The sequence below is a fragment of the Zea mays genome, chromosome 8 (genome assembly GCF_902167145.1).
Source record: "Zea mays cultivar B73 chromosome 8, Zm-B73-REFERENCE-NAM-5.0, whole genome shotgun sequence".
Classification (NCBI taxonomy): Eukaryota; Viridiplantae; Streptophyta; class Magnoliopsida; order Poales; family Poaceae; genus Zea; species Zea mays.
This window is the reverse complement of record NC_050103.1, coordinates 50649251-50664564: the sequence shown is the minus strand read 5'-3', so window position 1 is coordinate 50664564 and position 15314 is coordinate 50649251.

Below are 15314 nucleotides of genomic sequence, written 5' to 3'. Positions count from 1 at the left end.
AACGCCTACTTGAAGAAACGAAACGAGAACTTAGCGACCAATGGGCAAATCATTTAGAGGGAACTGTTGAAGAGCTTCGTTCGTCCAAGAAAAGATGCTATAACAAATCTATGGAGTGTGTTAAGAAGTTGAAAGCTAGCTTCGCCAGCGTCGGCGCATTCTCGAGCGAAGAAAACTTTACAAGAGGCAACCCCGAAGGTCCCATCGAATGGATTAATCACGAAGCTGAGGCCTTCGAGGAAATTTTAAATAGCCGTGGAGACATATGTGCTTTCTCGGGTGCCAGGGGAATTGCCACCATTTTGGAGAAAAAAGGTTGCGATCATGTAAAGATTTTAGCGCAATCCGAAGACACCTTGTCCTTCGAAGATGCAAGAGATCCTTCAGCAGAAGCTAGCATGGTTGGTGGGAAATTTTTCACCGATGTCTGGGATAATGGTGGCCGAGAAATGGCCCGAGAAATTATCCAAAAAAGCGAAAAGGGCATTCACGATGCTAGAAAAGTAGCTGAGGCTGCTGAAAAAAGCGCAGAGCCCGAAGGGCAAATAGGTATTAACTAATGGTTTTTATTGTGTTGTAATTTTTTTGTTTTAAACTTCGTGCGCAATTTGTAATAGCAATGTAGCCGCACCCTGTCCTCCTTCAGATCCTACTAAAGCATCTCCGAGCCCTCACCCGGAAGGAGACGACGAAATTAAAAAGATGGCTGAAGCTATCATGGATGAAGTTGTTAATCGGCTCCTGAACGAGGCTGCGGAAGTTGTTCTGAGAGAAGATTAAGTATTATTGTAAAAACTGCTGAAATGTAACATGTGTAACATCTTGTAACCCTGAATATAATATACCTGCTTTTATTGTTCAATTCTTTACGATGCATGAAATTTTACAAACGTACCGTTTTTGAGTCTTTGACGAAAAAACACCTTCCCTTCTTTTCATGCTTCGTGAAGAAGAATTTTTATTTGTCACAACAATATCCGTAGTATTCTGATGAATAATATCCAAGCTTCGTGAAGATATTTTCCGAAGCTACACTTCCGAAGATCAATAGTGTATCTCCTTGCAACTTAGCATGATTTTCCCCTTTTTCAAAACATTCTTCTGAAGATCGATATTGTGTCCCCCTCTTGTGTCATATGCAGCATGATGTATGATGCTTATGCTATGCGAAATGATGCGATGATGTTATGTTATGTAAAATGATGTTTATTCTGAAGATACACACACATCCCTGCGATAAATCACATAATCTTTTTGAATCAGTATTGACTTTTTGCTATAAGCCTCCCTTAGGAGCTTCTTCGCCTTTTACTTCAGCGGAATCAGCGTTTATTTTTCGCTGTAAGCCTCCCTTAGGAGCTTCTTCGCCTTTTACTTTCAGCGGATTCGCGTTGACTTTTCGCGCTTCGCCTTTTACTTAGGCGGTATCAGCGTTGACTTTTCGCTGTAAGCTCTACATTCCCTTTGGAACGACTTTGGAGCAGAAAACTTACACTGTGCTCCCTTTGGAACGGCTTTTTGTGACTTCGGCAAACTTACTCTGCGTTCCTTAGAACGACTTTTTGTTGCTTCGAAGAATTTTTGATAATTCGAAGGTCCTCTTTGTTATCGCAAATCTTTAAGCTTCAACAACTTAAGCCTGTGGAGAAAATATATTTTCCTTGTGGCAAACAACGAAACTATTACATGAAATCTAAACAATGTCCTTTATTACACAGAAAATAAAACGGAATGAAAAAGACTGCTATCAAGGTAGGATATTTGTCAATAGATGTGCTTTGACTCTGGCACAGTGCTGTTGACTGTGCGAGCTTCGGACTGTTCTCTGAAGTCCCTTTGGTGTGGAGCATATTGGCTCCCTTCTGGCTACTGGCCTTGTTGCAGCGGTGGTGGAGGCGGAGGCTGTTGCCAGGAAGCTTGAGGTTGACTCGCCGAAGCAACAGAAACTGCAGGGTGGTTGCCTACATATTCTGGGATGTAAGGCGAATGATACGAAGCAGTGTGCATGACCTGCTTCGGCTGAGCCTGTTGTGCTGCAGCTTCGGCTATTTCCTTTTGCTTCTGGACGGTAACATGGCACATCCTGGTGGTATGGCCTTTGTTCTCACCACCGAACAAGCAAAAAATTCTTCTTGGTTGATCGCCAAATCTTCCGCCGAAGCCCCTGGCACCTCTGCCTCTCGGAGCTGGTGGTCGGAAGGAGCCTTGCTGTTGCCCCGAAGCCTGTGAGGAGCACTGTGGCCTTTGCTGCTGGCTCCCCCTATCATCATTTTGAGTAGAGTTGTGAATTGATCTAACGTGCCTCGGATAGAACCTCCCTCCGAAGCCCCTGGTCATTTCAGAAAACCTGAAAGCCTCCTCCCTTCTTTGACGAAAATCATTATCGGCTCGAATATACTCGTCCATCTTTTGGAGCAGTTTCTCCAAAGTTTGAGGAGGCTTCTTAGCAAAGTACTGAGCTGAAGGTCCTGGCCGAAGCCCCTTGATCATGGCCTCAATGACAATTTCGTTGGGCACTGTTGGTGCCTGTGCCCTCAAATGCAAGAACCTCCGGACGTACGCCTGAAGGTATTCTTCGTGATCCTGGGTGCACTGGAATAGAGCTTGAGCAGTGACCGGCTTCGTCTGAAACCCTTGAAAGCTGGTTAACAACAAATCCTTCAGCTTTTGCCATGAAGTGATCGTTCCTGGTCGAAGGGAAGAATACCAGGTTTGAGCAACACTCCTGACAGCCATAACAAAAGATTTGGCCATGACTGCAGCATTGCCACCATACGAAGATACTGTTGCTTCGTAGCTCATCAAAAACTGCTTCGGGTCTGAGTGGCCATCGAATATGGGAAGCTGAGGCGGCTTGTAGGACGGAGGCCAAGGTGTAGCCTGCAGCTCAGCGGACAGAGGAGAAGCATCATCAAAAACAAAATTCCCATGATGGAAATTGTCATACCAGTCATCTTCGTTGAGGAAACCCTCCTGATGAAGGTCTTGGTGCTGAGGCCTTCGGTGTTGCTCATCCTGAGTAAGATGACGAACTTCTTCAGAGGCTTCGTCTATCTGCCTTTGCAGTTCAGCTAGCCTGTCCATCTTTTCTTTCTTCCTCTACACCTGTTGATGAAGCATCTCCATGTCTCTGATTTCTTGATCAATCTCATCCTCTGGCGGTGTCGGGCTAACAGCCTTCCTTTTCTGGCTTCGGGCCTCCCGAAGGGAGACTGTCTACTGATTGTGGTCCAGCGGTTGCAGAGCTGCAACCCCAGTTGCTGAAGCTTTCTTCGACGCCATAGCGAAGGTTTATGATCGCCGAAGGTGTTCAAAAACTCAAAGAGTGGAAGTGAGTTCACCGGAGGTGGGCGCCAATGTTGGGGACTTGTTCTCAAATGCTATGAGTTAAGAACAAGGCAACACAGAAAATGTTAATCGATAAAGTCCTTCGTCCTTCGGAGCATTATCTCCCTTAGGATATAATGACTTTCAGACGAAGGTTATGAAGGGCGTACCTTCATAAACACAGCATACAATGACGAAGAATGAATCATAAGGAATATGAAGGATAACATAGACAATTATATATTATTATCAACTTATTTTTACATTATTATCATGAAGAAACAGAAATGACATCGAATTGCAAATGTACCTTCAGCTTGGAAGGAGATGAAAGTACAGGTGTGACGCAAAAGCAAATGCCAAATCAGCGTGAACAGTACGGGGGTACTGTTCACCTATTTATAGGCACGGGACACAGCCCATACAAAATTACATTCATGCCCTTTACATTTGATAATAATTCTATAGTAATCCATCGAGGTCTGAATAGCCTTTTCATCTTTAAGTCGGTTTCATTTTCTGCTACCACGCCGAAGCTTTCCCGCTCACATCTTCGGCGCTATATCAACCTTCGTATTATTTTGGGCTTCTCCTACTGTGATACCGACTCGAGTCCGAAGATACCAGTTCACACATCATACTCCAGAAATACTGTTAAATCATGTTTTTGAGGACCTTCGTAAGCCGAAGGCCCCTAACAAGTTCTGAATACACGAAGACAGCGCAGATTTGCGCGTGTTCGAGAGTAGCTAAGGCTAACGTAAAACAAAACTCCAAAATAAAGGAGGCGCAGCTCCTGCATAAATAGAGGGGGCGCAGCCCCTAGGGCGGCCAACCCTAGGTCGTCCACTATGGGCCGCAGTTGGGCTGGTCGTCTATTCTTCTGGGCCCTCATTCTTCAGTAGCATGACGAAGTTAAGATCTCTGGCACGGGCCCGAGTGATTGGCCCAGCTAATGAAGGAAGTGGCGCTTGATGTGGAGGTGCTGCTGGTGTAGTCGTACTCATAGTGATGTCCTCATCATCCTCCCCTTCTTGAAGTGAAGTCGTCCTCGACGACAACTCCTCATCCTCGGCCATATATGGTTTCAAATCTGCAACATTAAAACTAGTGGAAACACCAAATTCCGCAGGCAGGTCAAGGATATAAGCATTATCATTAATCTTTGTTAGCACCTTAAAAGGACCAGCAGCACGAGGCATTAATTTAGAACGGCGCAAAGTAGGAAACCGATCCTTTCTCAAGTGCAACCAAACCATATCACCTAGCTCAAAAGTAACATGTTTTCTTCCTTTACTACCAGCAACCTGATTTTTTGCATTAGTAGCAGCAATGTTCTGTTTCGTTTGTTCATGTATGGTAATCATTTGTTCAACATGTGCAGCAGCATCTATATGTGGGGCGTTCGCAGCATTAAGTGAAATCAAATCAATAGGTGCCCTAGGGATGTAACCATAAACAATCTAGAAAGGGCACATCTTTGTAGAAGAATGCGTGGCATGATTGTAAGCAAATTCAACATGAGGCAAGCAATCCTCCCAACGTCTCAAATTCTTGTCTAAAACAGCCCTAAGCATGGTAGATAAAGTTCTATTTACTACCTCAGTTTGTCCATCAGTCTGAGGGTGACAAGTAGTGCTAAACAACAATTTAGTTCCCAATTTATTCCAAAGAGATCTCCAAAAATGGCTTAGAAACTTAGCATCACGATCAGAGACTATTGTTTTTGGAATACCATGTAAACGAATAATTTCTCTAAAGAACAATTCAGCAACAATGCTAGCATCATCAGTTTTATGACAAGGTATAAAGTGAGCCATTTTAGAGAATCTATCAACAACCACAAAAATACTATCCCTCCCCTTCTTAGTTCTAGGCAAGCCCAAAACAAAGTCCATAGAGATATCAAGCCAAGGAGAAGAAGGGACAAGCAAAGGCATATACAAACCATGGTTGTTCAACCGTGACTTAGCTTTCTGACAAGTAGTGCAGCGTGCAACAAGGCGCTCAACATCAGCGCGCATCCGAGGCCAAAAGAAGTGGGCAGCCAACACCTCATGCGTTTTGTAGACGCCAAAATGCCCCATGAGACCGCCTCCATGCGCCTCCTGTAACAACAAAAGACGAACCGAACTAGCTGGAACACACAGCTTGTTAGCGCGAAAAAGGAACCCATCCTGTATGTGAAATTTGCCCCATGGTATCCCATTAATACAATGGCCGAAAGCATCTTTAAAATCAGCATCGTCAACATATTGATCCTTCACAGTGTCCAAACCAAAGATTTTAAAATCTAATTGTGACAGCATGGTATAGCGACGAGACAAAGCATCAGCAATAACATTGTCCTTCCCGTTCTTGTGTTTAATAATGTAAGGAAAGGACTCAATGAATTCGACCCATTTAGCATGACGACGGTTCAAATTTGTTTGGGTACGAATATGTTTTAAAGCCTCATGATCAGAATGAATTATGAACTCACGATGCCAAAGATAGTGCTGCCATGTATGCAAAGTGCGCACTAAAGCGTAAAGCTCCTTATCATAAGTAGAATATTTCAGACTAGCACCGCTTAATTTTTCACTAAAATAAGCAACTGGTTTTCCTTCTTGTAACAAAACAGCACCTAGCCCAATACCGCTAGCATCGCATTCAAGCTCAAAAACTTTATTAAAATCAGGCAATTGCAAGAGGGGAGCTTGGGTTAACTTATCTTTCAAAGTGCTGAACGCTACCTCCTGCGAATCACTCCAAGCAAACGACACATCTTTCTTTGTAAGCTCATGTAGAGGCGCTGCAATGGAGCTAAAATCACGAACAAATCTGCGGTAGAAACCGGCAAGTCCAAGAAAGCTCCGAATTTGTGTGACCGTCGTTGGTGTAGGCCACTCCCGAATGGCAGCAATCTTGCTGCTATCCACCTCAATGCCCTGCGGAGTAACCACATAACCAAGAAACGAGACACGTTGCGTGCAAAATGTGCACTTTTCCATGTTACCAAACAAGCGAGCAGCACGCAAAGCATCAAAAACAGCACGCAAATGTTCTAAATGCTCCTCTATAGACTTGCTGTAAATAAGGATATCATCGAAATAAACAACAACAAAAAAACCAATGAAGGCCCGTAGAACTTCGTTCATTAAACGCATAAAGGTGCTGGGAGCATTAGTCAATCCAAATGGCATAACCAACCATTCATATAAACCAAATTTCGTTTTAAAAGCCGTTTTCCATTCATCACCGAGTTTCATTCTAATCTGATGGTAACCGCTACGCAAATCAACCTTAGAGAAAATAACGGCACCACTAAGCTCATCTAACATATCATCAAGGCGTGGAATAGGATATCGATAACGAACTGTGATGTTATTAATAGCACGACAATCTACGCACATTCGCCATGACCCATCTTTCTTTGGAACGAGTAAAACAGGAACCGAGCAAGGGCTAAGAGACTCACGAATGTAACCCTTATCAAGCAGCGTCTGCACCTGGCGCTGGATCTCCTTCGTCTCCTCTGGATTTGTACGGTACGGGGCGCGGTTCGGAAGAGAAGCGTCGGGGATGAGATCGATCTAATGCTCAATGCCACGGAGGGGAGGAAGACCCGGTGGTAAGTCCGTAGGATAAACATCAGCATACTCCTGCAAAAGGTTAACAACAACAGGGGGTATATCCAAAGACGGTGCATCATCAAGCGGAACAAGCATGCGCGAGCATACAAGTGCATAACAGGGCATATGAGCTTCATGGAGATCATCAAAATCAGCACGTGTAGCAAGTAAAACAGGAGAGTGCAACTTGATTTCAGATTTAATAGGTGCGGCTGATGTCGATTTTACTTGTTGTGCAGTTTTAGCAGCCTAGTAAGATCATCTTTCAAAATTTGGTCAGGGGTCATTGGATGTATAATTATTTTCTGGCCTTTAAACATGAAAGAATAATGATTTGAACGACCATGATGTAAACTATCAGTATCATATTGCCAAGGTCGACCCAATAACAAAGAGCATGCTTCCATAGGAATAACATCGCAATCAGCATAATCAGAATAAGAACCCAGCGAAAAGGGGACACGTACGGAACGTGTTACCTTTATTTTACCACCATCATTAAGCCATTGCATGTGATACGGATGTGGATGTGTGCGAGTGGGCAAGGATAATTTCTCTACCAACGCTGTACTTGCCAAATTGTTGCAGCTGCCACTATCGATGATGATGCGAATCGACCGTTCGTGCACGACGCCCTTGGTATGGAATAGAGTGTGTCGCTGATTTTTTCGGCCTGGGCAACCTGTGTGCTGAGAACACGCTGCACAACAAGACTCTCATACCTATCGGCGTCGATGGGATCAACGTGGACTTCCTCATTTTCTGCATGGTTAGTGGCAATCATAGCATGACCAGTTTCCTCAGAATCACTGGCTGAAGAGTACTCACCATTGTCACGTAGAAGCAAGGTACGCTTGTTTGGGCAGTCCCGAATCATGTGCCCAAACCCTCTGCAACGATGGCACTGAATATCCCGTGTACGTCCTGTGGAAGAAGCGGCGCCTTTGGCAGGGGGCGCCACTGGCTTGGTCGTCCCTGTGCGCGATGTAGTGCTAGGCGTAGAAGGTGCAGGGCTGGAAGGAGTTGAGCTGTGTGTTGGACCCCGGCCGGCAAAAGAGTTAGTATATGTCTTTGATCGTCGTCCCTGCACTTCACGTTCAGCTTTGCAAGCATATTCAAACAATGTGGTTATATCAAAATAATCCTTATAATCAAGTATATCCTAAATTTCCCTGTTCAAACCACCACGAAAACGCGCCATAGCAGCGTCATCTGACTCAACCAAACCACAACGAAGCATACCCTTTTGTAACTCCTGGTAATATTCCTCAACAGATAGTGAACCTTGTTGAAAACGCTGCATTTTGTTAAGCAAATCACGAGCATAATAGGAAGGAACAAATCTGTGGCGCATGGCAGTTTTTAATTGGGTCCAAGTAATGACACTGTTAATGGGAAGTTTTTGTTTATACTCACGCCACCAAATTAAAGCAAAATCAGTAAATTCACTAATGGCAGCCTTCACTTGGCTATTAGCAGGAATATCATGGCATGAAAATTTCTGTTCTACCTCCAATTCCCAATCAAGATATGCAGCAGGATCATATTTACCATTAAAAGATGGAATTTTAAATTTAATCTTAGAAAATAAGTCATTAGGGGGATGACGAACCACACGACGTGCACGACCACGGCGATCTCCATCGTCCAGCTCAGTGTCACCGCCGTATTCCTGCTCCATCTTTGTGGTCAATGCATCAAGGCGTGCCAGGATGGTGTCGAGTGTGGTGCGAGTCGCCGTTTGAGCAAGGTCAAGTTGGTTGAAACACTCGGTCGTCGAAGTGATCGTTGAATCAAGCCGTTCATGCATCGTCCTAATGTCAGCAGCAAGTCCATCAACTTGTCCCCGTACTTCCTGCAACTGGGCATCCACCATGTCGTGTGCTCCTGCCATAGTTAGCGCAAACACCAAAACACCAAAAGGAGAAAAAACCAACGACAAAAACAAGGGTGTACTGCTCACAAGGCGCTCACACTAGTGCTGTTATCAAGTTCTTATCCGTTCTTACCAAGCCACAGTGGTGAACTGCAACCAACAGGTGGAACCGGTGAAAGATTGGATGAGCGATTGCCTGGAGAAACAGAAACCTTCTCGTCGTAGAAATATGTGGAGTTTTGGGTAGGCTGCACTCAAGTCAAGGATTAGCACGATCAAACAATAATGCAAAGTTGAATTATAGTGCAAAACACGAAACTATATTGTTGGCCACAAGTGTAAAGGACGGATGGAACTAGCAGAATGGCAGTATCGTAAATATTGTACTAGTGATGCCAAAAAGGCACTAGTAGGAATCACAAGTGATTTTGTTTTTCTTTTTTTGTATGATTTTTTTGATATTTTTCTCAGCACAAGAAGCAACAAAATAGGAGCTACACGAAGTTTCACTTAAAACAGAAATCAGATGTGGTCTATAGAAAATCAGGAAGTTCTCTGAAAAGCGTGCAAGAACTTTGATGAATTTTTTTCTTTATTTTCCTGAATTTTTTTGACAATTTTGTCGAACCCCAAACAGACCGTAGTTGGGTTTGGCCGGCCTCAGAATGGTGTCAACAAGCTCCTGTAAAAATTTCAGAATTTTTGGACACCCGAGCGAAAAGTTATGCCCGTTTTACGGAAGGTACCTCAAGTGATGTTTTTAAAAACGACAGGGATGAAACAACCGTATCCTTTCTCCTTCGTTTTCCTTTTTTTGTTTCTGTTTTTTTTGAGTAACCGAAGGAGAAAAACAAGGAGGCGGCTGTTGACTCGGTTTGTTTTTTTTTCTGTTTTTTTTTCTAACCGAAGGAGAAAAACAAGGAAACGGCCGTTGACTCGGTTTGTTTGTTCTGTTTTTTTTGACGTAACCGAAGGAGAAAAACAAGGAAACGATGTTGACTCAGTTTGTGGCGTGATCAAACGGGAGATGGTGGCGGCGCTAGGGTTTGAATGGTGGAAGAACACAATGCAACCAGCAACAAATGACGCGAAAGCACACAAATTCAACAATGCAGATTATTGAAAGAAAGTGCGAGGCTCAAAAGGGTGCTGGGATAAGATCTAACCTGAATTTTTATGTGGTTTTGTGGACTGTAGGAAAAAAAACGCTCGATAAACTCACCGATCAACCTGGAAATCTGATACGAATTGATGTAGCTGAGGTGCCCGATCTTTCGGCGAGTAGAGATAATTCCGATTTGGCGGAAGATGACCCTTGTGATCCGACTACGACGAGCAAGCCCGAGGCGCCAATGCAATCGCTGAACCAACTCCCTGTGGTTACCGACCTTGCTGATGCGAGATCGGCCTGATCATGAAGATCGTTTCCTGTGCGCAATCGAAGAACGAACAAGAAAAAGAAGCGAGCAATCTAATCTATTACTCGAGGGTGGAGTTCTGAATACACGAAGACAGCGCAGATTTGCGCGTGTTCGAGAGTAGCTAAGGCTAACGTAAAACAAAACTCCAAAATAAAGGAGGCGCAGCTCCTGCATAAATAGAGGGGGCGCAGCCCCTAGGGCGGCCAACCCTAGGTCGTCCACTATGGGCCGCAGTTGGGCTGGTCGTCTATTCTTCTGGGCCCTCATTCTTCAGTAGCATGACGAAGTTAAGATCTGTGGCACGGGCCCGAGTGATTGGTCCAGCTAATGAAGGAAGTGGCGCTTGATGTGGAGGTGCTGCTGGTGTAGTCGTAGTCATAGTGATGTCCTCATCAAGGGTGATCTTTGTTGCCTCCAACAATGCCATCAGATGGGACATTGCCTCACCGCGCATCACTTGCAGGCGGTACACGGCATTCATGCACCGCACTGTCAAGTGAGCAGTCTGACCTGGGTAGATAGCCCAGATGTCCTTGGCATGCTCCACCCAATCCTTCCACATTGGGTCGTCCTCCTTCTCTGCGGGGAACAAGCCAATGGGGTGGGTGGACAGCTCCAAGGGGTGGAATCCGCAGAAAGTGGTCAACCCGTGCAGAGCAATCGCCTCAATCGTATCCTCAACCCGGTATCCAAAGGACTCAGAGTCCAGTGAACGCCAGCCTGGCTGCAGGGGATGAGGCTCCAGGGTCATCCTCACCCTACAGTGGGGCACTCGGTGCTTCTCGAACTGCTGCACCGCGTACTGAGGAGGCATCGTGTATCCGGCCCCCTGAAGTACCTCCCACAAAATACGGGGAAAGCCCTCTCGTGCAAGCCCGTCAGTGTGGGACAGTGCATTCCCGTCGTCCGAGGATCCGTGGGAAGTCATCTGTGTACGGTTAAGCGTAAGTAAAAGAAAAAGAATTTTAAAAAAAGAAAAGGAAACACAACTCAGCCTCTTTCTAACTACAACAATGGTACTGGGTACTTAGTTGGTCATCAGCTTGTATTAAAGTTCTTACCCAATTATCCATTAGTTTAATTAAGAATGCATGCATGCTCGTCCTGAATGACCTCACATCAACGTAAAGGGAATAGGGAAGAACTCCCATCCCTTATAGTAGCCTGTAGGGCTTAATCACTTAGCCACCTAACTACCCCTCTATCATCCTAAGGCTTCACGTCCTAGGTCTATCCTAATCGTCCTACAATCTATCCAACATTTGTTTCTATCAAGTTTTACTTTGGAAAAGGATGGTATTTATAGTTTATTGATTCCTCTGTGGTGGTACAAGCTCCGATACCAGCTGTGGCGGAACTGCCCGAATTATTCCAACTTAAGTGCCTAAGTCCCGCCTTAGAGGCTAGACCACACTTAAATGGGAATAACTCGTCAATCCCTCGGATCTAGTCCGACGAGGCCACTGACAGGATCAAGTACCACAATCTCACTCGATGGTGAGTCACAGAGCAAATACAATAAAACATAAAACCATACATTAAGGAGTATTAGATTATTACATCACCATTGGAGTTTTTGCAAAAGTAGTCATCATTGTTCGAAGTGCCGCGGAATAAAACTAACGATAAATAAACAGAGAGATGGGGAAGCCTGTCCCATCACTCCTCATGCTCCTCCTCAGCCGAGGCGGGGTCCCACTCGACAGTCCAACCCGGTGGCAAGATGGACGACCAAGTCACTCCCGCAACCATGTCCTCCAAAGAACCTGTAAAATTATGCCACAAGCAAGGCTAAGTATACTAATACTCAGCGAGACTTACCCGGTGTGAGGAGTCTACTCCTCTACCTCTACACATGCAGCTGTTTCGCTGTGGGGTTTGGTTACCAAAAGCACTAGCTGAGTTTCTAAATCAAGTTTTAGCTTTGTCAAATTTAAGTGTGACTCTCTTAAGGCTAAATATGTACTATCTACTCATACATAGTAGCAATCATTTTAGCAATCAACATCTTGTATCAACTCATCATATTTCCACTTGTTACTCAATGCAGTACAATGGATCAAGCAGTCTCATTAGCTGCGAGAAGCAGACGATTCGAATCGAGTTTTCATCCTTGCAAGGTAAACCTAAACACACGACGTGGTGAGGCACTCCGTCCCCACACACATCAACCGTCCCCATCGATTTCCCGTCAGCAGATCAGGGCTCACCGCCTTGGCGTACAATGCCTCACTGACCCCGACTGTCGTCGTGCAGTGACCGCACTTGTACCCACCATAACCAGAATGGGAGACCACATCTCAGGTCGCGTGAGGGGCAAAGTCTACTGCCAGGTTCAATCAGGTACTAGGCTTACCGATTTACCATATTTCTTGGCATGTGCTTAGTACGTTCAAACGCTTGACACAGGTATCCGCACGTTAATCCTTATTCCACTTTCCCATCTCGTAGACAACCAATTCCCATGGATTGTTGTCCACAGACCAGCATCATTGTGATATGAAAGTGGGTACAACCAATTCCTGACCTCGCGCGAGTGCTAGAAAATCACTCGACTTCTACCGAGATCCTAATTAAATAAGCAACTACTCGGCCTAGCATACTAGTATTCAGCTCAATAGGATTCCTGAGATCATGCAACTAGGATTTCAAACAACTCCTACACCTAAGTGCACATTCAATCCTACGATCATTAAGTATAGTAAAATAGCATAAATAACAGGTTATGCATAAACCGAGGCTTGCCTTCCAAAGCTGTGGTAGGCAGATCCTCTGGCGCAGGCTCTGATGCTGGATCCGGGGCTACCTCCTGAGCAGCTCCTTGCTCCGGCACGAGGACGTATTCTCCGTCAGCGAGGTTACAGTCTATCGAGATGCAATGAATATGTTTGTCATGATTATGCAGGATTTAATAACATTATGCTAAAGGAAGAAAAACTAAGTTAATGAGTAACTTAGGGTTTCTTGGTCATACGTGGCTTTTGGTGGTTTATGCTTATCACTCTAGGTTTAGGTTTTTTTAAGGATAAGCATAGTGGATTGGTATCTCCCTTGTATAATTCAGTGAGCAATTTACAAAGGGTTTTAGGATGGCACTAATTTCCATCATTCATTTTCTCCTTCTTTATTTTCTATTTATAAATTCTAGTGTAGGTTTGAACTACAACCATGATTTAACTTTCTCCAAAAATTCTGTAAAAATTAAAGTGGGTTGTCATTGCTCACTATAGCCTGTTCTAGGAATTTGAGGTTCAAAATAAAAAGGCTATGTCTTACACAAAAATAACAAAAGTTGGGGCAGAGGGGTTACTTTGCACTACAACCCTTATGTAGGTGTGGGTTCTGTACCAAAGGTTATTTTTGCTAGTATCTACCAGTAATAACATGCTTCTGTGCCAAAAATCACAGAAAGTTAATTGGTGGTTATTTAGTTGTGATTTTCTAAAGTTTAATGTCAAAAAGGCACTTTCCACTACCTTGTTATTGGAAAAATGTCAAACAACAGATTTCATATTTTTTCTATGTTCTTAATAACAAAGCATTAATCATCCCAAGGTTTGGGGTGTTTTTACCTTGGGGTTATTTTTGTAGGGTTTTTCTAAGTTTTCCTTGTTTTCTTAAAATAAAAGATATCCTATTTATTTTATACTAAACAGGGTATAATAAATTTTTCTAGTAAGCTACACCGAATAAGTATACTAACAAAAATTGAGGTGCCCCCTGGTTCCTTAATTTAATCACCTTTCCTATTTTTTTAACTTTAAGCACAATGTGAAATAAATGGCAAACTCTACCTTAATGGGGTGTACAGAGGGTTTATCATTTTTAAATAGGTCAGTAGGTGGTCATGTACTTCTCCAAATTTTCTTAACCTCAGTTAAATAGTGCAACTATTTTTCTTCCTATTATTTAGCTTTTGGCCAAAACAATAATTAAATCAGAACCCTAAAGTTTTCTATAGCACTTATTGGTTTTATATTTTTCTTAGGTAGTTTAAATTATTTAAGACTTGGCAAAATTGGTTTGACTTGATTTGGGTGAATAAAACCGAAGATATGAATTATTCAAGTTCTGTTTGAATTTAAATCAGATTTAATAAAAGGTTTCCTGGAAAAACCACTTTGCACCGAAGTCCTCGGGTTATTTCCAAACTAACTCTCTTAGTTATACCCCCGCGCTACTATTCCTCTGAGTCACTGACAATGCACAAAACCCCCTAGCCTTCTCTTCTTCTCCCCCGCGGTTCCTCCCTAGGTTTAAACAGTACCCGCGACAAAGAAAAGGGCGGCGCGGCTTACCGGTGGCGAGAGAGGTCCCGCGAGGGGCGGGGTTGGCTCCGGGAGGTCCTGGCGGTCACAACGGTGTACGGCTCGACGGCGGGGGTGGCTGGAATCGTCTGGTCCACGTGCGCAGGCGGGTGCTCTCGTCGGCGGCGGGTGTTCCGGCCAAATCACGGCGACCTAGTTCAATCCAATTGCACAGTGAGCTTCACGGGGTGACGTAGAGGCTGTGTGCACAAGGAATCGAAGAATGGAGCAGAGGATTACCCGGTCTACGCTCGCAGGCGGTCGGGTAGAGTCCGGCGACCGTGGACTGGCCTCTCCGGCGAAGCAAACTCCGATTCCTCGCTCGGGGAGCTTCACCGAGGTGTGCACAGTCTTCTCCGAGGGGTGGACGGGGTTGGGAAGGGTCCTGTTGGCCGGTCTACGGTGGTAGGGAGATCGGGCGACCGCGGACACGCCGTGCACGGGCAAACGCTGGTGGGTTTGGGCTCCGGTGAGGTCGAGCGCGTGCGGAGGGGTACGGTCGAAGTCCCTGGGGGCTTTATAGGCGCGGGCGCGGGCCATGGCGCCGGCTGGGCTTTGGCGCGACGCGGGGCACGTGGGGCGTGCGTCGGGCGTGCTCTGGCGAGCCCAGAGCGCGTCGAACACGTGGCCGTTGCTTTCTACCCTTGTTCTTGCGCCTGCTGAGCAGCCAAACGTGCGAATCTTGCCCTAAGGCTTGTGTAAGATTTCTTCCCTGCACCTAGGGCTACCTAGTTCAAGTAAGTTCCAAGGGAAGATCGGGCCTGGTTTA